Source organism: Oryzias melastigma, linkage group LG21, assembly GCF_002922805.2.
Source record: "Oryzias melastigma strain HK-1 linkage group LG21, ASM292280v2, whole genome shotgun sequence".
NCBI lineage: Eukaryota > Metazoa > Chordata > Actinopteri > Beloniformes > Adrianichthyidae > Oryzias > Oryzias melastigma.
The window spans coordinates 21,750,462-21,775,958 of record NC_050532.1 but is presented as its reverse complement, the minus strand read 5'-3'; the positions used below and the strand labels follow the sequence as shown (position 1 = coordinate 21,775,958).

At 38.3% G+C, this 25,497-nt stretch overlaps 1 protein-coding gene across 2 annotated transcripts in view; it reads right to left on the bottom strand.

Moving 5' to 3' along the window:
* bcl9 (BCL9 transcription coactivator) overlaps positions 1-15,721 on the bottom strand; it is a gene marked incomplete in the record, with an annotated part of 40,467 nt that extends 24,746 nt beyond the window's left edge. The window contains 2 exon segments of one of the 2 annotated variants that reach the window (XM_024286529.2): positions 12,015-12,197; positions 14,479-15,721. 2 annotated transcript variants of the gene reach the window in all.
* Between the last annotated feature and the right edge of the window lie 9,776 nt (positions 15,722-25,497).

The following is a 25,497-nucleotide window of genomic DNA, read 5'->3' as shown; positions in this document are numbered from 1 at the left end:
TCTTTCTTCAGTTATGTTAAACTGGTATTATGACCAAATAATTTTAGCTTTAAAATGGAAATTTGAAAAAATAAATTTTTATTTAATCAAATTAGGTTTTAGCAGAAACTGAATTGTGTTCTTGTGAATTGATCATGAAGCCTCACAGTGAAACGCAGCCAACTTGTCTGTCAATTTAAAAAAAATATGCTAAAAAATATTAAGCATCAAAGGGAAGAATTTACTTGTCAAGCAAGGCTAATAGTCCTGATAAGGGGTGGAAGGAGACGACACAACATACAGCTCATGGCCATTAACAGTATATGAAAACTGGACCGAGTGAGTGTGCCATCACCTATGGAAAATGGATTACTATTCCGGCTGTAAAAAAAGTTAAGTCAATTCAGTCACCGTTTTTTTGTGATAAAGACTCCACTCTGTTGGTACAAGAAATGAGCCGTGATTGGTCCGAGTTGTTTCTGTGGCAACCAGTCTTGCCAATCAGGAGTGAGCTTGTTGGACGTCCCCACACCTACCACTTTAAAGCAGGCTACACGAAATCTGTCAAATGTTTTTCAAAGTGGGGGCCAGCCGACTAGGGAACACGTTTTTATTGAGGCATCCAATTGGCCATTTTATAACTTGAAAACCTTTCATTACAGAAAAAAAATATGGTGAAAAACAAATTCGAATTAGCAAGAACATGTTAAAAAATGATTATTCTGACAAATACAATGACAGGGCATTATCTGTTTATTTCTCAATTAATATCTATGGAATTTTGGCTTCTTGGAGCCAGTGGGTACTTCCTGTTTGGAACTTCAGGAGAGAGGGGTCGCTAAGTCCAGTTCTTAAATACAGTCAATGCATATGACAGAAACGAAAACAAAATTACAATATAGCAACAAGTAGGATTAAACTGTATTTGGCCTCATTTTTTACTTTGATGTTTCTGATACAAGAGGAAAAGACGAAAACACACAACAGGCCTTTATAAGCCTATAATACGATTTACCTGCCCATTTGTCATTCATAGTTCCTTTCCTCTTTTCAGACATGGGTTTTCTAAAGTTTGAAACTCCTCTAACAGCGTACCCAATTAAGCAGAGGCACTGTGCTTTGTTAAGATCCCACAGTGGAACAGCTGTGGCAGCGATGCTGCTCACAGTAATGAGTAAAATGCACTCATATGGGTTTGTTTTTCCAACAGAGGCTTTCTCCTGTTTGTAGCTTCAGCGAGAAGTCAGACAGAAACAGCCCTTGTTTAAAAGAAACTCTGCTGCCCTCGTGGAGACCCCTCTTTCCTCCTTTCCCTCCACCATGCTCTCTGGTCCACATCTCCCTCCCTCCATCCATCCGGGCGACCCTCCCCTCCCATTTCTCGAGCCGCATTCCTCCCTTGCTCATGCTGGGAGGACGTCTTCCACAGATTTGTGGGAAATCCCGTCGCTTGCCTGTTTTTAGAATCCTTGCTAACCGTTGTGGTAAAATAAAGACATTTCTTAATGGCTTTATTCAGACCCTCAACAAAGAACAACCAAGCAAAAATCTGATTGTTCTGCTCATTTAAATCAACATTCTGTGTTCAACTGAGATTTGAACACAGAAGAGTAATGTTGGCTAAAAAAATAAAGTTAGAAATTTAAATCTAAGAGGCACAAAAACATGGTTTTTCAATAAATGGTGTTGCACTTCCTCTTCACCATCGTGCCACAAAATTAGCTGTGAATATAAGCCAGATTGTTTCCATGAATTAACCCTCATTTGGTGTGTCATTTCAATGGAATTTTAAACACACTGGCTAAGAAGTGCCCAATTAAATATACAGTCATGCTGCAATGTACACCCACTCTCAAACACGTGCACAGAGACATGCAGGATTGCTTAACTGCTAATACTGTCTGACATGCATTATTGTTTATGGCGAGATGAAGTCACAGCTCTTACACTTAAGTTTTTGCATAAAAAGAGCAAAAATATCAACAAAAAAAATTCAAAAAGAGCAACGTAACCACATAAATTAAGCAGCATTCTACTTATTTACAGCCTTAAATACCCAGCTCATCTTTTGAGCTATTTTGAAAGCATTCTTAGAATTTAATGCAAAAATAAAACAACATGTGTTGTTTTCTAGGACATAGTTTCTGCAGAGAGGCAGGAGTTTCATTAGAAATTCACCTCTGAGTTGTGGCTGGGAGAAACCCCAAACTTCCCTCATCCTCCCAGTTACTGAGAGCTCTCCGTTTACACTTTTCCACAGCCCCTCACACCCCCGACCTAACATCACCAGAGCTCCTGATTCACAATGATTTGATTAAAGAAATACTCAGAAATAGAATTTTGAGCTTCATGTTCTTAATGTATGTCTTCTATCATAAAAAAAAATGTTTCTTGATATTAAAACACAAAAAAAACAATTTTCCTCTTAGCAGGTCTTGAACTACAAGCTTTCTCAAACATTGATTATTTAAGGGCTCTCCATGCAAAGTATATTCAGTCAAATTGTGTGTTTTATTATCCATGTTTTTAGATAATTAAAAAGTCTGTTTTGGAGGTTATAAACATAGTGGATGTGCTAAATGTTTATGACAAAAAAATCGTTTTGATAAAAAGTCACAGATTCTTGCACAGATTTGCAGAGGTGGTATTTGACACAAAAGAAACGGCATCAGTTCAACAAACTGAACTAAATTAAAGAAGAGAATATTTGCAGAACAGAATGGCGTTCACAGCAGATGTAATAAGGTCGCTGTCCCTCCATTGTTGCCTTTACAATCAATAAGCCAACGTTTGCTTCAAAGATATTCTGAATCAACCAGTTTTCCTAAACCTCATAAACATGAGGCGGATGCGAATAGAAGTTAATGAAGGTCTGCATGGCAACAAAGATGAAAGAGAAAAATATTTTTTTTACCTACTTGCACCATTTTATGTAAAGAAAATAAATATATAAAGAGCAGATATTTAGGGCCACTCTGCCGACTCTTCAGATACAGACTATTACAAGTATTCTTTTTCATTTTATTATGAAAAATTTTTAAACAGTTGTTGATCTGGGCAGGTCACAATAGTCATACAATCGTGGGCCAGGATTGTGGCCAACCTGTTGCACATAACTGTTTTTATGCAGCGCATCTTTTATGGCTACATAAGGGACAAATAATCCAAGACCGATGATTCAATTCACAGGATCATAAATAATCAGTTTATGAGTTAACACAATTCGTTTACAGATCGGTTTACAAATTATATTTTTCTAATAAAAACGCAATTTTGTTTGGCAAAAAATATTGTTTCACTTAACTAGTAAATTGGGTTAAAAAAGTTAAACTTTCATTAAGAATATTAGAAATTCTGACATCTGAAACTACTTAACATCAAAAATTACTTTAAGTTTAGGATTTTTTGGACAAACAGAATACTTCTAAGACAAGAAATATTTCATTTTAGACAAAGTGTGTAAAAACCAGCTCTAGGGGTCACCTAAGGAATGACGATAAATTTAAATTTTTTTAACAAGCCAAGAAGGGGAAATTTTGCTTGTATGGTGTAGGTGAGTTTGTCCATGACAAACCTGCACAGCAGCACAAAATAAATATTTCATATTCTGCAACATAAAAGCTGAAAACGAAGAACTAACATAAACGCTGAAATAAAAGAATAAAACAGTCACTAATATTAGCCACTTGTCTTCCTTTGTAAAAAGCTGTCCTTTTGTTAGCTCCGGACATGTGATGACCAATCTGATCCAATCAGTGGTCTACTAAAGTTTTATATTACTATTTCTTAAATTCAAAACTTGAAGTACCAAGGGAAAACATAAGAACACCATAATATTTTTTTTTAAAAAGGGAAAGAACTAAAACAGCTTAAAAAAAGAAGCTTATGACTACAAAGGACTATGCAGCAAGCCTGTTTTGCTTATAATAACTACTTAAAAAGGGAAAATAAAATTAGGCAAAATAAAAGCTGAAGGACCAGATGTGGCCCCAGAGGCATGTGAATCAGGTCCACCAGTATGAAAAGCTGGTAAAACAGAAGAGAATAATGGTCTGAATTGTGAATCTTGATCAAAATGTTGAACATCTCAGTTTTATACCTGACCTGAAAACTCACCAATTTAGAGACTACATTCTCCTAACTGAAGGCAACAAAATGAACCACAAATCAAAAAAGATCTAATTCTACGTTTGCTCTTCTTTTAACCCTTCTGCTATCTTTGAGGTCCAGATGACCAACCACATATTGGTGTGTGATTCCTTCCATGACAAATGTGGACAAACATGGACAGGATTTTATGTCTAAAACTCAAAAATCAATGTAAAAAAAAGTTCATTGCACTGTCTTGTGGGGTCCAGATGACCCCACTTTTAATGTAAACAAGCCAAAGAGAGCGGAAGGGCTAAATCATAATTATGTGAATAAACAAAAACCAACTCACGTGATGAGTTGAACTGACTTAACACAGCAACAGATTTGATTTACAGCAAAATGAATTCAAATTTCTTTTACAGCACTAGTGCTCATCATAATCCATCAAAGGAGACGTCAGCATCTTATTCAGATAAAAGTGTTTTTTTCTAAATTTCCATTAGGCGAATATATTATCGAAAATGCAATGTGTACAATTTCATATTCAATATAAACATAGCTGTAGAAATACCCTACACTGTTTTCATCCTTTTAAAATGATTTTCATGAACTATTATTTGGGTTATACTCTTCCTTTCACAAGCTCAAAACAAGGCTTGAAAGGACAAGGATTGACAAAAGTAGAGCCTTTTGACTGTAGAGTCACTATCAAAAGCATTTATTAAAAAAACAGAAATAAATGTAGCCCAAAATTTCCAACTGAGGAAAGAAAAATCTATCGTTTCAATTAGGGCTGTACAATATCAAATTGCGATGACGATACGACTTGCAATACATTAAAAAATTACAAAACAAATAAAAAATAATTTCCATTTCACCTCAACGGTTTTATTTAAATAAAAGTCAACATAAATTTAAATGTACTCCTAATGATTCTAGTTTAAAACGGAGGAGGGCATCTAACATGAAAAGGGGGAATCCGATTGGTCAAATGAGTTAAGGGCTCTATTTTACCTTAACCTCCCATGAAATTGTTTTAGCATGTGTGTAAAAAATTTAAGGTTACCATTTATTGTAATTTGCACCGTCTTTTGCGATGTGCATATCACACAGGCTGATATCATGATAACGAAAAATTTGCAATTTATTGTTCAGGCCAAGTTCCAATGACTATAGTGTGGAATTTACTATTCCTTCAAGTCTGATTTCTTTGTTAGCAATGTATAAACCAGAAGATCAAGATTGGAAACTACTCTGTATAACTTGACCCAACATCAAGTTGTTGACTTTTTTTTTAAGCAACCAAACAAGCAATTACTAATGAACATTACCTATAAGTCTATTAAAGGTAGCTAAAAACATAAATAATTTTTTACAATTTTTCTTTTTGTTTGTATGAGTGGTAGTAGCTGTCCTATTGATCAAAAACAGGTTTCCTTGAAGCATGCCAGAGTACACTCAAGACAGCTCAGTTAAACTTAAGAGTTTTATTTTGTGTCCATACAAATGAAGGTCCTGTACCACTAAAAATGTTTGCAAAAACATTATTTTTTAGGGAAATTTTGCAAGTTTATAATTAAAAATGATTGAAAATTACTAAATAAAGATGCCAAGATATTACATTCTAAGATGCTAAGAGATAAGCTTGAATAGGAACATAAAAACCAAATAACTTTTAGGAATGTTTTTACCATCAAAAGCATTTCTTCCTTTTTCTATCTGTAGATTGTATTAAAGTTATTTCTGACTGCAATAACTGACATATAATTAACAAAAACAAATGGTTTTAGTCCTTCAAGTATTATATGACACAGCAAAGCTTTGATTACTTCTTAAAAACTAATTTGAAAGTTCTCTGCAAAGCACCTCAGCGATCTCACCCAACACCTCTCAAAGGCTAACAGAAAGAATATTGCTGCCGAAGGCACCCTCTCGTTTGCACTGTCACCTTATAATAAAGTTTTGACACACGACATAAACAATAAAACATATTTAAAATGAAAGCAAAGTTTTTCATGTCTTCTGCTCCAACTTTTACAGTGAAACTGTTAAGCAAAGGCAAAGTAGGGTCCTTAAGTCTCATTTGTCCATTGACGCAATTAATGTAATTCCAATGGATTTTGAAGCAAAGAGAAGCAACTGTGCTGATATGAAACACATTTTAGTAGTGAAGTGTTTACCAATCTACGTAAACTGATTGATTCTATCCCATATTGGAGCAAACCCAGTATCATAAACATATTAGGGCATCAGAATTGGCTGATTCATGTCGATAGTATAAATGGTCAAAGAGTGACCATACGTCAAAAAACGTGTGTATTGTAGGTATAACCGACAATTGATTGGTGTTAAAGGGTTAAGGTAAGAAAAAAGTTTGGTTACTTCCTAGAAATAAATAGTTTGATGCCAGGTTAATCCACTGGATGATTATATCCGGCCTGCCAGATCATTTAATACTTTTGTTATTAACGACCCACTGTTATCTTGCGCTGATAACATATTGCAGCACATTCTCATTCCCAAGACGTCACATATAGACGTTTGGTTAAGGACCCCTTCGCGACAAAAATTTAGCTTTTTGGTGTCTCCAACTTGTAATTTTTTTTTAACATGATGGCTGTTCCAATAAATCAGGGGTCACCAACCTCCGGGCTGCAAATTGGTACCGGTCCGGTACCAGGACGTGGACCGCACCGGTAACCAAACCCTAACCGTAACCTGGTATCTGACGTGGGTTGGTACCGGAAGGGGATCTGTACCAGTCTGTGCTCTCGGACATGGTACAAGATGCGGAACAGGCTAGGGTACCGGTATCGGCTGCGTCCCGACGTTTGGTCAGCGTTAAAGACTTAAGTTTTCAAAGTTTTAAAAATTTGGTTGTGTGTTGAGTAAATGTTTATTCTGTTTGGCGCACATCCAAAGGTTTGTTTTAGATTGAAGCCCCCTAACAGGAGCCCAAAAATTGGGTGGTTCATTCCAGCTAAATGGGTTCATTTTATAATGGAAAAGATCAAAATACCAGGCTGGACCAGACCAGATCAAACCCCTCAGTGGAAATGAAGTGTCACCCGGAGAAGTAGTTTATCTTCTTGACTTTTTTATTCAAAATGTCTTAGTTTAAAGCATGCTCAAGTTCCACCAGAGAATGACGTTTTTCAAGAGGTTCCCTCCCATCAATGCATGTGTCACTGTCAATCTCAGTAGAGGAAAATGGACGCAGATAGACGGGTACAACTGTTGACAGCGCCAACATCCTTGAAAACCGGCAACAAATCCACACACGTGAGAATTATTTTATATCCCGAAGAAGATTGAAAATAAAAGAATATTTATTCACTTTGATACTAAGACTTAAAACTTGGTTATAAAGACACAAAAGTCCTATTCAATTCTTTTTTAAAAACATGTCCTTCAACCATGTGTGTACCCCCCATTTTTGAACCAAATTAGTGCAATTTCAGGCAAGAGACATGACATTAAAAACGCACAAAAAGGAATTAATTATCTGCTGAATGAAAACCTGTCCTAATATGAAGGAGTTGAATCAAAGGAGATATTTCTGCCACTTCAACAACAGAAATCACAGAACTGTAAGCACTCTCGCACTGTTAGCAATTATACACCTAAATGTCTCCATGTGCTATTTTTCTACACCATTTTTATTTGAAGATAAAAATGTAACCAATATATTTAAAAAAACGATATATGCTCAAAGAAGCAATCCAACCAGCATTTATAATGCTCACACTTGTTTAGCTCACCACAACCCTTTTCAAAAAATCTGTCATACAAGGTAACACTTTCTTAGTGTTTGTTCTGCCTTAATTATTGTATCCATGGATACAATATGGATCTATGACGCAACGCCAAGGCTTTCAAGTTTTCTTTGTCCGCCCTCTCTGCACGCCGTGTGCTCCAACCACCATCAAAATCCATAAAAGAAAAAAAAAGATGGAAGCTGCTTCTACATCTGAAAAAAATCAAGACAATCTTAAAGATGTCATCTATTAAAAATGTTCCTACTTTATTTTGGCAGTTTCAGCCCATTGTATGGTCTAAGTCAAAGCCATTTACAGTGTACAAACTGTCCTACAGGTGTTCATCGTGTCAACACTATTTTACGCAAAGCAAAATATATTTGCATCTTTTCTTTTGTTTGTTTCTTTGAGGCTTTCTCTATGCGTATAGCAACGCTCTGAAGTGATCCTGCAACATGGTTGGACCTGGTAACATAAGAAACACTTTCATCATGGCCCATATCCCAAAACGCTGCAGTCACATTAATGGACTGCAGCGCTGCGTTCATTTGGAACGTGATAGCGATTCAGAAGAATCTGGCAGTTAATGTTATTAAATAAATAAAAGCAAACATGTTGAATATGCAGTAAGGTCATTTTTAGCTCCTTTCACTTCTATTGTCTAAAGCAACCACTGTGTATTTTAAATAATATGTTGGTCGGAAGACTAGATAAAATAAAACGGGGCATCTGTTAAACTCATTAACTTTACATTAGTTTTATATTTCTTTTTTATTTATTTACTTTAGAAAGCAGAATTAAGCCAATGCTCTGGACACACGGAATTGGTATTATCCCCATAGCAGTCACATGACAGCACCAGAAAAAAAAGTAAGCCTGGTATCAAGAGGCACTACGGGATCAGCTGAGCGACAGCTGCTCCTCAGCAGTCCTGCTTCTTCAGGAACACAGCACTTATTTTGGCCCAGTTACTACCTGACACAACTCCACAGAGGCTGAAGATAGTAGTAGCTTCCAAACTGTCTTCCTTTTTTTTTTAGCAATAGGAAAATATTAAAAACCATTAGCCGTTTGTTAAACAATGTCAAAAAGAGATCATCTTTTTCTTTAAATTAAGCACATTTAGTATAATTTCTCTCTCCATCATTTCTTAATCGTAAACTCTTTCCTTTCACAATATATTTGCTACAAAAGCCGAATTCAAACTGAAGCCCTACCCCTCTAGCTACTCTCTATTGCTCCAGTTGTTGGGGCATTTTGAGCTGTAGTGGTGTCCAGAAGTTTTTTTTTTTTGGAGGAGGAGCTGTAGTTACCCAGGGATAGCTATCCCTCTATCAGTAGGGTGATCCGCATTGCGTATTGTGGCACAGATGGAAAACGCATGTGAGTGTTCTCTGAAGCACAGAAGTTTACACTTAAATGTAAAGGTGCTTTCAAACCGAATGCGATTTGAGCGACAAATTCACATGCCCCGCCCCTCTTCGCCATGCAGCGAATTCGCTGCTTGCCGCCTGTTAAAAAACTGAGTTCCTGATTGGCAGATGCGACGCAGCTATCTGTCAAACTTCAGGTATTTATATTTTGGCCATGTTGCCCAATTCGCGCCTCGCAGCTCAAATCGAGCTGCTGACAGACTTTCGCACCAGATAGGAAAGGGGTGGCCGAAATCGTTTTTTTTTTAAAGGTAGAACAACCTCTCAAAAACTCACCGTGTGCAGGGCTAAATATAGGGGTAGGGAGAAGCCGTAGGGGAAGGGGAAGAATTGGGATTCGGCTTAAGTATTGAGTTTTTGTTTTGACATGACTTTCTAAAGTTATAAAAATGTTATGCATTTCCAAGCGCTAGCAGCTACGCGCTAACGTAGATGACCGGCGACAATTGACAATGTGATCAAGTGGTTGTAACGTCTGAATTGGAAGACAATATTTTTCCATAGCTCTCAATTTGGAGGGTTAAATGCAGGGGTACGGAGAAGCCGTAGGGGTAGGGGAAGAATTTTGACTCGGCCTAAGTATTGAGTTTTTGTTTTGGCATGACTTTTTAAAGGTATAAAATCAATGTCATGTATTTTCAGGGCACTGGCAGCTATGCATTAATGTAGATGACCGGCAACTATTGATGACGTCATCGGGCGGTAGTAACGCTGGAATTTGAAAACACTATTTTTCCATATCTCTGCTTGGAGAGATAGGAAAGGACGTAGTGCAGCGGTAGGGCAGTTGACTCCTTATCGTAGAAGATTACGTGTTCGATTCCCACCCATGTGTTGAAGTGTCCACGGCCAAGATACTGAACCCCAAATTGCCTCTGGTGGAAGGTTGGCGCCAGTGTTCTGCAGTGGAACCACCATCAGTGTGTGAATGAGTGGATGGGTCTGTGACTGTGAAGCGCTTTGGGCCTTCAAGGAAGGTACTAAAGCACTATACAAGTATATGCCATTAACCATTTGGAGGGATAAGTGTAGGGGTAAGGAGAAGTTGTAGGGGTAGGGATAAGTAGTAGGGGTAGTGAAGCATTTCTGAATCCGCCATAGAGCACGAATTTATGTGGATGGGATGTACTCCTAGCTCAACCCAAGCAGTGTAAAAAGACGAAATACTGAAGATCACACTTCACAAGCTAGAACTTTCATGGGTAGACCATAAATATATATAATAATGGGGTGAGGAAATAGAAGGAGTAAATGTTGCACCCTACTGTACCGGCAAGTGTGGAGCCACAGAGTAATCAACCAACTGGTGGTATACTTTTGTGGTATAAATTTGCCCAGAATTTCATTCCTCAGGAAAGGTTTGTAAATGTGTCAATGAACTATAGAACTACAAGACAATTTCAAGCTGCAGCACAGTTCCTTGATGTTGAGAAAGATTGTAGTCATGGCTGTTGTAACACACACCAAAAGTGTTCAACCATTTCACCAACTCAACAAGTTGAAGCCATTTTTCACACCAACAACTATACGTTTAATCTTAAAATTGGCCAAACTCACATTAAAAACCACACAAAATGTTCACCTTTTCTGGGGGAATCCCACATAATTACTGTACTATGTCGGCTTGACGACTGTAAGGTTTATTTAGTGGATGAACTAAATTCCTTTATGAATTGTGAATAGGCTGCTAAGAGATCCAGGTAAATGAAAAACTGATATGTGTTCTTAAAGAAAATACTTCTACATTTATGAGAGAACAAAGATCCCACAGTGTGAAAATAAACATTTCGCGCAACAGAAAAACTGAAGCCCAGGGGTCTGCTCTACTGTACGAGGCAGGGAAGGTCCACTGCCCCCACCACACACATCCAACTGTGCAAGGGGGGGAAAAAAAGACAAACCATCTCCTCCACATATCGTTCCATGTCACACGCAATACGAGCCTTCAACGTTTTAATTAGAAAACCCATGAAGCAAACAAATGCACAGAAACTTGAGACCCCAATACACAGAAGCAAAAATAAATCCGTGGCCGCTTTACATCAATATCCATTTCCGCGCGTCCTTCACCTCACTGTGGTTTTTGGTTAACACACTTCAGATTAGATAGCAGATAAATAAACAGTGTGCACGGCGTTCTCAAGAAGAACGGCCTGACCGTGTTTTATCCTCAGCATGTGCAGATCAGAGAGTGAGACCAAGCAGGGACAGTTCAAGGCAGCGGCACGTTCAGATTCCTCAGCTCCAACCACCTCCCTGACCGTCAATCGCCGCTTGGCAAATCCAAATCGTCAAAATTCAGGCACAACCATAGATAAACGTCACAGATTATTAGGAAGCATCTGGCTTGAAAGAACGGGTAGTTTCTTTGGTTTTTATTTTAAAAACATGGATTTAATGCTCCTGGTTCTTTCACTTAGGAAACTCAACAGCTTGAAAACAGACCAATAGTTTCTGCATGAGTAAAAGGCTTAATGGGATGATTTTTAAAGACACAACACATAGTTTATGAACAAACTTTAGCAACTTAAAGCATTTATTCTAAAAAAAATGACATTAAACAAACTGACTTGTGCCACCACCGATATGCCCATGCTCATATCTAGGTATAAAAAGAAGGCAGCAAGAAGGAGGTAACCCATTTACACAGAACCTGCCACAGATTCACACTTCTATGAAAACACACGAGACGTGCAGGTAGAACGAAATGTGAGAAACAAAGAAGAATGAAGCCAGAATTGTGCTAGATTACCTCAGAAGCCCCCCTGCCCTTTCAGCAGGGCCTCATATGGAGAACCAGGCCTCAAGTCCCCTGGGCACTGATGTCTGCTCTCCACTCGAGTCCTCCCAGCCAGCCAGCCCGCCAGCCGGCCACGGAGGCTTGTGCGAGAACGTGGCCCACTCACGACGACCTACAGCCACAAGTCATTCACACCTGGAACAGAGGAACACAACTTTGCTTATTGGGTGAAATAAACACGAGGAAATGGCAAGGAAAAGCACTCCATTTCTGGTGTTGACAAGATCGGCATGTAGTAAACACATAACCAGAGCACCGTTGAGGTCATTAGGGACTACAGTAGCCCAGACATTCATTTATACTTCACTTATCGACCAGTGTACACATAAGACATTACAGGACACACACCAATACTCTATAAAAGGGACTTTGCAGGGCTTCTCCTTCCTATTAATACACATTATAAGTGGTAAATGCCAGATATTTTTTTCAAAACTTCACAATGCACTCAAAAAGTAGATAGACTAACAATAAATTTGCAGTCAACAGTGTTGCCTAGCAATTGAAAAACCAACATCACTGAAGTCCCACTCAAATCACCATTCCCAGTTGTGTTTTAATTGTGACCATGCCGTTTTGAGCCAATTTTTTTTTTAAGAGTGTCATTTTCTAGGAAATACTGTAAGCAGGAGTTCCCCAGAAATTCGCCTGAGTTGTGTGAGTAAGCCTGCCTCCACTTCCCATCAACCTTTTGTTTACCCACTATCTTATAGCCCCTCACAACATTCACCTTACATTTGCGGAGCAACAAATATGTCAAGAAATACTGGAGCAATCCAGCCGTACAGTCTTGAGCCAGATGCTAACTGGGACGAGGAAAACAAAGATCTACGACACGTGTCAAAGTCAAGGCCCGGGGGCCAGATCCGGCCCTCCGGGTAATCATATCCGGCCCTCCAGATCATTACTAATAGCCCTGTCTTATCTTGCACTTATTTCTAACTTGTATAATTAGTATTTTTACGGAAAATAAAATATTAAAAGTTATTTAAGGTTTAAGTTGATTCAATCTGGAATAATATTCCTGACTGTTTTTATTAATAGTTATGTTAAAAAGTTACATTTTGAAAGTTTTTAAAATTTAGTTTTAGTGTGTTGAATAAATGTTTATCCTGCTCAGCCCACGACCTAAAGTGTGTTTTGGATTTTGGCGCCTTGTGCGATTGAGACACCCCTGATCTACGGTATTCGGATGCATCGGAATGGAGCAGTGTGGCCTGTTAATTGTAGTGTCTTCGTCATGTTTTGTTTTGTTTTTTTTTAATCCTGCTCATAATTCACAACAACTGAGTAAAATATACTTAAAAATTGTGGTTTTAATCTTAATTGTGTTCTAGATCATGAGGAAAAGTTGCAAGAAAATGTTAAAAACCCAATTTTCAAATATGAAGCTCAGCAGTTTAGTCTCAGCAACTGGTATGTCTACTCCTAAACTGTCGTTGGACAAGATCCTGAACTCCTGACTAAGAGCTGACATTCACTCTAACTAAAAGCTGTGGGTGGACGACTCAGATGTGTCTTAAACATTTTTACAAGATCTTTTCCTGCAAATTTGACTCATCTTTTACTCACCGTAGAGGCTACTTACTTATTCAAATCATTAAAATTAGAAGGGAAAAAAAATCTACTGATGCAGGAAGTTTAAATCAAAAATAATAAGTTACACTCAGGGACCTGTAGATTTCCCTCCTCAAATGTCAAGTTAAACAAGATTGCTAAATGACTGAACGCATGCCTTGTCATGTTTTTGCTTTTCCTTTTGCCAAGGTAACAGCACAATGGCACAAGTTGCTTGAAGACGGGGCCTACTCGAAGAAGTCCTCCTAAAATATGCACAGGCATCCATCTACAAACCTAAAACTCTGCAAATAATCCGGAGGCACAGAACTGCAGGGACTGTGCTCTTTCCACCCCCCCTGAAATCTCAGCGCCTCACTGGACAACCCTTGGCGGACAAAGTAATTCCATGGCGCTTGAAACTCCAGGAACTTTTTTTTTTTTTTCCTTTTTCCTAAAAGAAGTTGTTCCTGTTTCGCCAGAGAACTGGGGGGGAAGGGAGGACTTCAGCACTCGCATTCATGGAGCCTCGGCCAGCGCAAACAAAGTCTTCCCCCGAAGAGGGAGGCTGTGGACGGCGGCTGGGAGCGAGAACAACGACGTCGTCCACAAACACACGAAACCACAACCTAAACGGCGTTTTTTCAATGTTTTAAGTCTCACGGCTTTTGTCTGCTTGTGAGACAACCCGGGCCCTGCTCGTTCATTTTCAAGTTATGCTAGCTCCGGTAACAATGTAACAATTAAATCGCTCAGCAGATGATAGGGCTGGCCGATACAATCATAAGCCGAGGCCTGTGCTCCCCTTACACGTTTACAAATCACATTAAACACGTTTCAAATGAAGAGAATACAATACCAACGATGTGGCGCTCCCGAAGAATGCACACCATGCATGCTGCATTGTATCCTTTTTTCATTTTCACTAAGCACGGGCGGTCCTCCAGTATAATGGGGTAAAAACCAATATTTCTCCGCGGGTTTTACGCCGTGCTGAAAACATCGTGAATAATCCGCCACCGCGGCGCTGGAAGAACCCACATATGCCGTCTCTCAATGAGGCCAGACGCGACGTGGGTTTTGCTAGCCTGTCTTCGGGGACAGGGGCAGAGAAGAACGGATACCGGAGTGAGATGTCCCCGGGAGGAGGACCCGCGTGTGCCCGTTGCCAGGAGGCGAGCCGTGGTAGCGTCACTTTCCTGCTAGATGTGTAAAAGGAAACACTCACCTGATTTTTTTCCCTCCTCCTTTAATTTCCATTTTGGTCAAAGGCGGGTTTTGAGCCACACACATATCAAATCACAACATTATCATGATAACATGATAATATAGGAAAATGTCTTCCCCCCCTCTTTCGCCTCAGCTTTCCAGTGGTCCTACTCCATTACATCCCAGTCAAAATTTCCTGCCGTCTTCCCCCTTCGCTTTTGAGCGATGGTTTCGCCCAATTCTAAGTAGCAATTCTAGGTCAGGTCTGTGTGCCAGTGAACGTTACTGTCGGACAACAGCAAGTGTTCAGCTCCGCGTGACGCCGACAATAGTCGAAACAAACACAAACACGCAGAACGAGCCCGAACCGTCCCGTCCGGAACCGCCTGTTTCGGTTTGCGCGCCCGTAAAAGCTAACTCAAACTTCAGATGAGTTCGAGTGAGGCTCGAAAGTTTGGATGTTTTCTTTCGTGGTGACGTCAGCTAACGCGCGCGACTGCATTTGAGGAAATCTTTCTTAAATAGTTTACAGTTTCAAATATGCCTTTTTATCATAACTAAAAAATAAAAAGCATCAGCATGGGCCGGTATTGTAAAAAAATAGTTACATAAAATTTTATAATTACGCAAAAACTTGTCATATATTAAAAAAAAAAAAAAGAATAATAAAGACGACTTTATCAATATTTAGTCTTAGGTTTTTATGTACCACATTTGATTCCATCTCAATAAATACACTAAAAATATTAAATTGTGACTAAAATATATTTGTTTATGAGATCAAATAAAAACTAATTAATTAGAAGGTTGTTCTATTCTGTATAAATATGTTATATACATTTTAGTAAATGGAATTTGGTTTTATATTAGGAGAACAGATATGTTTTCCCCTGAAATTTACAATAATTAAAAAAAACTTTCAGAAGCAATATAAAAATTATATTTTAAAAAAAGTCATTAAAAAAGCACAAATATTTTAAAAATATTTTACAGGTATTTGTCAGCTATATCTTTCCAAAACCAAATAGTGAAAGTTCCAAGGTTTTGACGTTATTGTAATATGAAAAGTGAAAACCACACAAACACTATCAAACCAAAAAAAAATATATATATATATGACTTAAAAAAATACATAAAAGAGAATATATTTTGAAAAATAATAGCAAAATATGTGATCAAATTAAGTTATTATTTTTGATGAAACATAATTTTCATTTATGATTTTTTTTTACACCACACACATCTTTTATATCCAGGAAAATGAAACAAAAACTGCAAAAAGAAGCACTTTTTATTGGTTCACTTTTAATTTTCTCCTATAATGTGACGTCATTTGGTCTAGTGTAGATTTAATTGTGCTCCCAATGAGTCAAGTAGCTAATGACATGACACTTGATAAATAAAATCATATTCAGCTAAAGGGCAGACTCACACATACACACTTCTTACAGTGTGGCTGTCAGGAGTCTCAAAGGAAATGAGGAACATTGAGGACATGCAATGTGAAAGTGGTCCTTCTCAATATTTAATCAAGATACATTTCAAATCTAACCCAAATGTATAATCAAGACAAGCGGGGATTGAATAAATTGGTGTTTAAGTGCACATATTATTAGCTGGCCTGATTGCGTACATGTGTGTGTGTGTCCTGATTCTTGTCTTATGAGAGCTGAAAGAGTCGCAAAGAGAAAATATTTCAGTGCAAGCTCCGTTCTTCAGTAGCAGGATTCAGCGTAATGACCTGAACTGTCAGGATTCATAAATGAGCTCAAAGATAAATTCAATCTTGCGCAGAAACAGAAATATTTCAGCGCTTAGCTTCAAAAGTGTTTCATTAATTAATGTCCTAAAGTTTGTTTTTGGAGAAGCACTTTTTGAGTGTGGGCTTGTTTTTGTGCAGAATGTAGTTTGTGAGGTGTTCATCTCAGTGGAACCATTTTTAATGTTTGCTGAAAGAAAAAAAAAATAACACCAGAACAATAATTATTCTGTCCCAAACTCAGTTGTTGTTGGTAAACTGTGTAATGGGGCAGAGCAAGTATTTGCCCAACAAACAAGCAGGAATTCTGACCATCACCTTCTTATTAATAAACTCTTCAATCCTTCACTTGTTACCTGTTTTAATATCACCTGTTTGAAGTTGTTATCGGTGTAAAAAAACACCTGTTCAAACCTTTAAACAGTCAGACTGCAACCTTTCCACCAAGACCAAAGAGCTGTCAAAGGACACCGAGGGGCAATATTGTCCGTGGTGTCCTTTGACAGCTCTTTGGTCATGTTGGAGCAGTCAAATGACACAGGAGACAATAATAATAATAATGTTTTTAATTGATATGTTACCTTTCTGGGCACCTAAAACAAAGTTACAAGAATAAAACAGTCGTTAAATTCATGAAATTATAAAATACAGTAAAATTTAGAATTAATTAAGAATGGTCGGCAAGTCAATAGAAGTGGGTTTTAAGACTTTTAGAGAATTGACGGAGTGAGTCCGTGTTCCGTAAATCAGAGGGAAGGGAGTTCCAGAGCTTATAGGACAGAACACTTTTAGACCTGAACTCGACTGGGCAGTTTGGAGAAACTGTTGGAGCAATTATTATAAAATGGAAGAAATACAAGATCACTGACATTCTCCTTCCATCCAAAGCTCCACCTGGGGGGAACAAATGATCCAAAGAACGTCGAGGAAATAACCCAGAACTACGTGGGGGAACTGGTCAAGGACCTGAGGAGAGCTGAGACCACATAGACACACGCCGCATCATCATGGGTTGAAATACTCCAAAGGTCTCCCTGTGGGAGCCAGCACATGTCCAGACCCGTCTAAAGTTCTCCAGAGACAGTCTGGGTGATCCAGAGGAGGATTGGGAGAAGATCCTGTGGTAAGATGAGACCAAAATGGAATTCTTTGGTAGAAACGCCACTCGCTATGTTTGGATGGGTAAGATTACTGAACTGAACTAAAGCCACTCTGAAGCATGGGGGTGGAAACATCATGGTTTAGGGCTGCATTTCAAGACGACGGATCCATATGAAGTAAGGATGAGATTTTGGGCCAAAGCCTTCTTTTATCAGTGTGACATTGAAGATGAAATGTGACTGGATTGTCTAACATGATAGTAATCCCATGCATTAATAAAGAGACAAATGAGTGGCTACAAAAAAGAAGTTCAAGGTTCTGGAGTGGTCTAGCCAGTCTCTCCAGTAGAGAATCTGTGGAGGAACTTAAAAGTCTGTGTTGCCCAGAAACAGTTGTTGAGGAGATCTGCATGGAGGAATGGACCAAATTAGCAGCTATAGTGTGCAAACCTGCTGAAGGTATACAGAAAACCTTTGACCTGTGTCACTGACTGCTACAGTCACATTACAAAGTATTGAAATGAAATGTCGTTATTGACCAAATCATTTTTTAAATCAAATAATGTTATTTCCTGGATTTTCTTTTTTTATTCTCTCTCACATTACAGTTTTCTGAGACTGAAACATTTTTTTTTCTGGATTGTATGGAGTTTTCAGGTCCACTGGATTCAAGTAATGTGTGTGAAGGTGTAGACACTGTACTGATTCTTCTTACTTAAAAATGTGGCTATTGTTGGTGTGCATTCATGTTCAGTGATGTGGAAAAAAGTATTTGCTCCCTTCCATTGAAACTTTTTCTTTTTCTTTTTTTTTTCTTGTCAAAACTATTGAAACAAATCAAAACACACCCAGCAATAAACAACGATGACTGAAAACCGACCAATTTAAAGGTATGATTTCATAAAAACTGCCAAGCCCCGTGAGAAAACTAAACCGTACTCAAACTTTTGTGTTGAGTGTCGGTGAGTCACCCCCCCCCCCCCCCACACACTCTTTGTTTTCTGCAGAACTGTTTTAATTCAGGAACATTGGAGGATTTCCAACAGGAACATTTTTAGAACGTGTCACACCGTGTCAACATGATTTAAGTCAACATTTTGCAAAACTTTATCTCATTACGATGTGCACAAATCTATTAGCCTTAATGTCACAAACTGATTTGTTTCCCTTTTAGGATTAGGCTATAGCATTTTGAATTTATTGTTTAATCAGTTATGACACATCATTTGCTCTTAACCCTTGAAAGATCCACTCTAATCATCTTTTGATCTATTTTCAAAGCATTTCCAGTGGTTTTTTTTTTCTCTGATTGTGACGTTTTAAGCCAAAATAAAACCTGCATCAGTTTATTGGACTTAGTTCCTGTAGAGTGGCAGGAGTTTGTTAGAGATTTGTGAGCTGTGAGCGGGCCTGTTGGTGCGAGGCAACTCCATTTCCTTTCCCATTGGGAAGTGTAGCAAAGCAAGGAGATTGTAGCCTAACCAGCTTATTTTCTTCGTCTCAAATAAGCTTTTTTTTTTTCAAACGACATTTTGTCATCTCCTCCAGGTTCTCAAAAATATGAATAAATAAATACTCAAAAATGCAATTTTGAGCTGATGTTTAAATATTTGTCTTCCATTATGAAAAAAAAGACACAAGATCACATTAAAAACACAAAAAACTCAATTTTAATAGGAGTAGGTCTGAAGCTTTTGCTCCAGTTTTGACAATCTTTCGTTCAATCAACGTAATTCCAGTGGATTCTGAGCAAAGAAAAGCAGTCTTGCTCTGACATGCAACTCTTTACCGAAGTGTGGAGAGAAGCTGCTTTAGACTGTTTAGCAACATTATCTTTAATGTGTTGTATATAAATGCTATGTTATTATGAAAAGCCACTTTTCTCCATGTCAAATTCAGCTGATTGATTGCGTAACAGTATGTCAAAGAGAGTGTTTTCTTTAGATGTCACAGTGTTAAAGGGTTTAACCTCAACCTTTTTGAGCTTTTAAATGTCTTATAATGTTAACTTCTCATGAAACACAACCCCCAAGTGGTGTTCTGATCCACTCACTTATATCTGAGTATTCCTCTTAAATCCTACCAGCCAATCCCAATCCAGAAAAATGGGTGGGGCCTCACAATAGGACAAGTGAGAACAGGAAGCGTCTGCGCTGCCAGCTCCGCCCCCAGGCTAACAAAAACACACCAATTTTCTCCTCAGAGCTAGCAGTGATCATCAAAATGCTTTAATTATTTATGTCAATTTTTGCAAAAGTTGGGATTTTGTCTGATTTCGAAGGTTAAAACAGATGCTGCAGAGGATGACGTCATGAAATGGGCGGCACCCACAAGGAGCAAAAGGCGGAGCATCAGAGATCAAGTCATCTTACTTTCAGGAAAAGAGTTCACAAAAATAACTAATATTTCATAAATAATGTGTTCTTTAGTGTGCCAAAGGTAAAATCTGATCGTATATATGGATATAGTTTACTCTGAAGCTAAAGAATAACATGATTGGGTTTAATCCAAATCAAACAAAAATCAAACCTTTCAGGAAGTTCAACATTTAAATATGTAAGTCACAAAGTATTTGACTAAAAGGTTTCCAGAACAAGTCGATTATTTACAGTTCAGTTGGGATTTAACAAGAGTTGGATGTTTTTTTAAGTATTATTAAGATCCAATTATGTTTGCTTCAAAAATATATTTTACACCTGCAAATTCTGATTTACTGGAATACATTTTCGTGATATATCATTTATCAAAAGATCTAAACCACCTTAAAAAACACAAACACAACCAGGAGAAGAGTGTGTACTTCTTGCAACAGTTTGTGTTTGTAGGTACCTACGTTTTTATCTCTGCTACATTATTAAGCCCCCAAGCAAGTTTACTCCTGCATTCACACACGTTTCATCCCCTCTTGCAGCCCAACTACTCTATAATTTCTCCCACCCTATGCCAGCTGCAAATTGGGGGCGGAACCCAACAAATAAATAGCTTTGCCTGCGAGTAACTCCTGATCACATCTGTCAAGATGGATAATATATTCTTTGCTCAAGGTGATAAAAACTATTATAGGAAAGAAGATTAAGAGGCAGAAATTATTTTTTTTAGACTGTGAGAATCTGATTTCTGTCAACTCAGAATCACATTTGAACAAGACGGAAAAATAGGACCCAACTGTCAGCAGGAAGCAAATAGAAAATTGTGGATTTTATAAAACAAACCAACATAAAAATCCTCAATCTGAATAGTTATTCTTATCCAAATAATGAGTCACCCTGCATGGCTGCCAGCATCATTAATATTTTCATTACTCTGGTTTACGGCCAGTGGCGACAACAAGAAGCACTGCAATGTGTTTGGACCCAAGATGGACAGCCAGACCCGTGTGCCCACACATCAAACTGATTGTAATTGGTTTTCCTTGTTTTAATTACATTAACTCACTTTGGGTCCGACCCCTAAAGGAAATTGTAAAGCAAAATAAATCTAAAATATAAATGTTGCCTGCTTTTCACGCCCCAGCCTTGAAATGAACAAATGTTTGGCCTTTTTGCACAAGCTATCATTGGGTGTAATGATTTCTACCCAGATCTATGAATATTGACTCTGGAGAAACATAAACAGTACTTAGGGATAAAGGAACTTTCTGTGCAGATACTCGGAAAATGTTTAGCTGCAATTTTTTAAGCTTCTATCATTTTTTTTTCTTTCCTTGGAATTTCCTTATATTGAAATCTTTCACAGTGGTCTTTGAATTATTATTTTCATATTTTTAGCCAAAATCAAAAAACGTGTGCTGTTTTTTAGGACATAGTTTCTGCAGAGCGGCAGGGATTTGACAGAAATTTGCTTCTAAATTGTGGGTGCGACTGCCAGCATGGAGCAACCTCGCTCTCCCCATTCCCTTCTCATTGCTGAGAGCTCTCTGTCTACACCCCCAACCTAAAATTACCAGTGTAAAAGTGGTGAGTGGTGAATATTGGAGCTATCCAGTCCTACAGTTTGAGCATGCTCAGATGAGGGGAAACAAATTCAATTCAATTTTATCTTTATAGCCCAATATCACAAAAATGGTCTCATTGTGCTTCATGCTGGTAATTTTATAGAAGCAGAAAGTCAGTCATAAAATATAAACAATAGCTAATTGCAAAACTAAACAGACTGAATAAAACTGGTTATCCCTGTCCTTAGACCCTCCTTCCAGGAAAGGAAAAACTCCCAAAAAACCAGATTAAGGAAAAAAAGGAAGAAACCTCAGGGATAACCACATGAAGGAAAGATCGTCTCCCAGGATGGACAAGCGATTTACCATGACTACTAAAGAAATATTAGTTATCTAATTTGAAGGTATTTAAAGTCCACAGCCAAGATGAGCCAGAGGCGTGGTCCACGACCAAGAGCAGGAGCACGGGTGAAATCTGTACAGAGGAACAACACGTGAATCCCACTGCACCAAACAGAAGCACAGAAAACTAAATATAATAAATAATAACGAGGAGAGGTGATGTAAATGAAAATATACCCAGAGCTAATGTGGATAATTACAATGATAGAGAATCTAAAATTTTTAGCATATCAGTATTAAAATAGATCCATGAGAGCTACAGCAAAGGGAATTGACCGCCAAGGCTGGGTTTTTCAAACAAACTTCCCTCAACTGAGTTCAGACAATCGAAGATGTACGTGGATCTATTTGTTTGCCAGTGGGTTAATTGGAATGGGGTGGAGCAGGGAGCTTGTTGGACGTCTTTTTCAAATTCCATTTTTGTATCTAATCCTGATTCACAACGATTTGAATAAAGAAATATTCAAAAATGCAGTTTTGAGCTTCATTTTCTTTATATTTGTCCTCCATCATCGGAAAAATTACCAAAAACATGTTATATTTATTGAAGGATTAACAAATACTCCTATTTTGATGTAAAATTAGTGATTTTTCATCCTTTTGCTCTGCTAACCTGTATCTTTATTGTGTGTTTAGGGGAAAAGACAGCACTTTGGTTTGATGCTTTTCTCTTTGTACTGTGGAGAGCAGACAGACTGGAGCGTTTTATGACGATGAACACTCTGCAGTGACATTTCAGAGGATAGGAAACAAAAATCTCGGGATGAAAGCTCCGTATTTGTGACTTTTGACAAGCAGGCCGTGGCTGCGTTACGACATGTTTGTGCAGGCTTGGAGAGATCAGTGACACACCATGAAGCTCTGCCTCTGTCTCTCTGTGTGTATCACACGTACAGAGCACACACAAACACACCCTTTTTTCTCCCTTTGTGTGCATGCGTACAGGCATGTGGGTGTGTGCATGTGTGCATGATAAACCCCACTGGTGGAGTAACAGTAGACTGGCAGTATTCCCAGACTGGGTTGCATTAGACATTCACACGAGCACGGCTCCTCAGGTCGATGCTCCGGCTCTCAGGCGCTGCAACTGTCTGGCGTGACTGAGGGAGCTCTGGAGGCAGGACAACAGAATCCGGATTCTGGGCGTTAAAACGACAGCAGGAAAATATTAAGTGTGTGTGTTTAAGGAGCAGCAAAACAGTTCTGGCGATCGTATTACCATCTGCATTATTTAGAGCTTTGATAAACAGTCTGAGGGTGGGAGAAACGCTGAAGACGTGGGGAGGGGACTGCAGCAGCCTCGGCTCTCCTCATCAACAGGTTTAATGGCGCTGATGAGAAGAAACACAGGTCTGGCCGGGTTATCAAACCACTGAGACTGTGAGCTCGCTCACACAGCAGTGAGTTCACTTACCAGAGTGTGGCAGCCTGACCAATCATCAGTCAGCCTATTATCATGGTATGCAGCGTTGCCATGAGTAACAGAGACGAGCGCTGCCACCCAGGCCCCCTAATGATGGCTGAGATGCTTCCACTCTGTCCACCTCTTCTTTAGACATTCTTGCACTTCTATTTTCATTTTGAAGCCATCTTTTCTCCACACGGCCGTTTTAATTATATATTCAAAGTCTCTCGTTTCTGTCCTCCTGCCCAGCGTCCACGGCTCCCGTTGGCCGTGTTTACAGTCCCCCGCAGCAGTGTTTTCAGATTCTTCCCCGTGGCAGGTGTGTGTGTAAACAAGCTGGAGGACTGAAGCAATGTTAATTAACTGATCATTAAAGAGTCAAGGCAGACCCCGGAGATGCAAGCAGTCGCCCACCCACCTGCGTCTCACCATTCCACTAACTGGACTGTTAATGACTAATCAGAGGCGAGAATGATTACGTCCCCTCCTAAAAAGAGAGATTTATGATTGCACGCCATTGTGTTTGGATTGGCTGGAACATCTGCTGAAAATTGCGCTTAACGTTGTAAAAAAGTTGTTAAGGTAATTGGAAATCCCTGAGTTGCAGTTCATTTGGAGGGTTGTATTTTTGACGATGAATTTACAACCAAAAAGTCCACTCGTCTATTATGCAAATTTGCCTAACGGTCATATAGATGAATATTTGTGTGTGTTTTGACATAAATTGATCAATAATTATGTAATTTATTTTAAATAAAGGTAGAAAATAAAGCATTCTTGTCACAATGGAAGGAGAGAGTCATAAGAACTGTGATAAAATAAACACTAAAATGATTTTAAAAATCCAGACAGAAGACTTATTTCTTCAGAACTCTGGGATTTAATTTAGATTTTTCCTTTTTTTTTTAACCCCGGATTAAAAAAAAAACAAAAGTTATACAGTTTATGTTTTTTAGTCCTTAACCATCATCCACTTGTGTTCATGTATGAACCGTAGACCGTTGATATGATGATATAAAGTCAATGGTATGAACACACGACTGTAACCAGCTTCTTCTAAGGTGTAAGTTTTATTTGATGTACATTTTTTTAATCGATTAGAAAAAAATGTTCCCTCTTAAAACCAACAAACCCTCAAAGAAAGAATAAAGGGAAAACTTAGCTTTTCTATGAGTGACATCACACTCACTCAGTCCAGTTCTCAGATACAGTCAGTTTTCTGCAACGGAGGGGGGAAGGGGGGCGGGGTTGCTCAGTACCAGTGGTCCCACCCACAACTTCGAGGCAAATTTCTGCCGCTCTGCAGAAACTTTGTCCTAGAAAATGACAGATTTTTTTCAAATTTTGGGTGAAAACAGCAAAATCATAACTAAGAGACCACTGGGAACACTTTAAAAATTAATTAAAAAATTGTTCGAAGTGGGACTTTAAGATGTAACAAGGCACAATAGTTCCTTTTATGTACCAGGTATACAGTTTAAATTAAATATTGGCACCACTTACTAAATGTAAAGTCTGAGAAGTTTTTTAACCATTGCTGTGCTGTTTGGAAACAAAAACTAGAATTTGCAGAGTCCCACCTTATTTAGTGGTGCAGAGAAAAAAATCATATTAGGGATTAATTAGCTTTGTTTCAAATGTGAGCATTTAATCAAGCTAGAGCAAAAGATTAAAAAGGTAGTTTGGTTTGCAAAAAACAAGAAAAACTAAGATGTATTCAGGCGACTTGTTACCTTGGAAATCTGTGACTTTTACCTTTGCCAACATCACTTTTTTTCCACACAGATCTTTGTTTCCTGGCTTTATTTCGCTTAGCAAAGCTTACTTAAATGTGGATTTTTAGTCTATTATTTCTTATTAAAAAAGTCAAGAAATGCTAACTAGTAAAATACTGGCATCTAAAAGGAAATAACTTTTAAATATGAATTAATATGCTTCAAATCAGGATATTTTCTTGAGATGCGATGCTGTGGTTCCCAAAAATTACATCAACAAATTGAAGGAGTTGCTGCAATCTACAGAGGTCCCACAAATGCATCACACGCCGTTTTCAAAGTTAATCCTCTCCA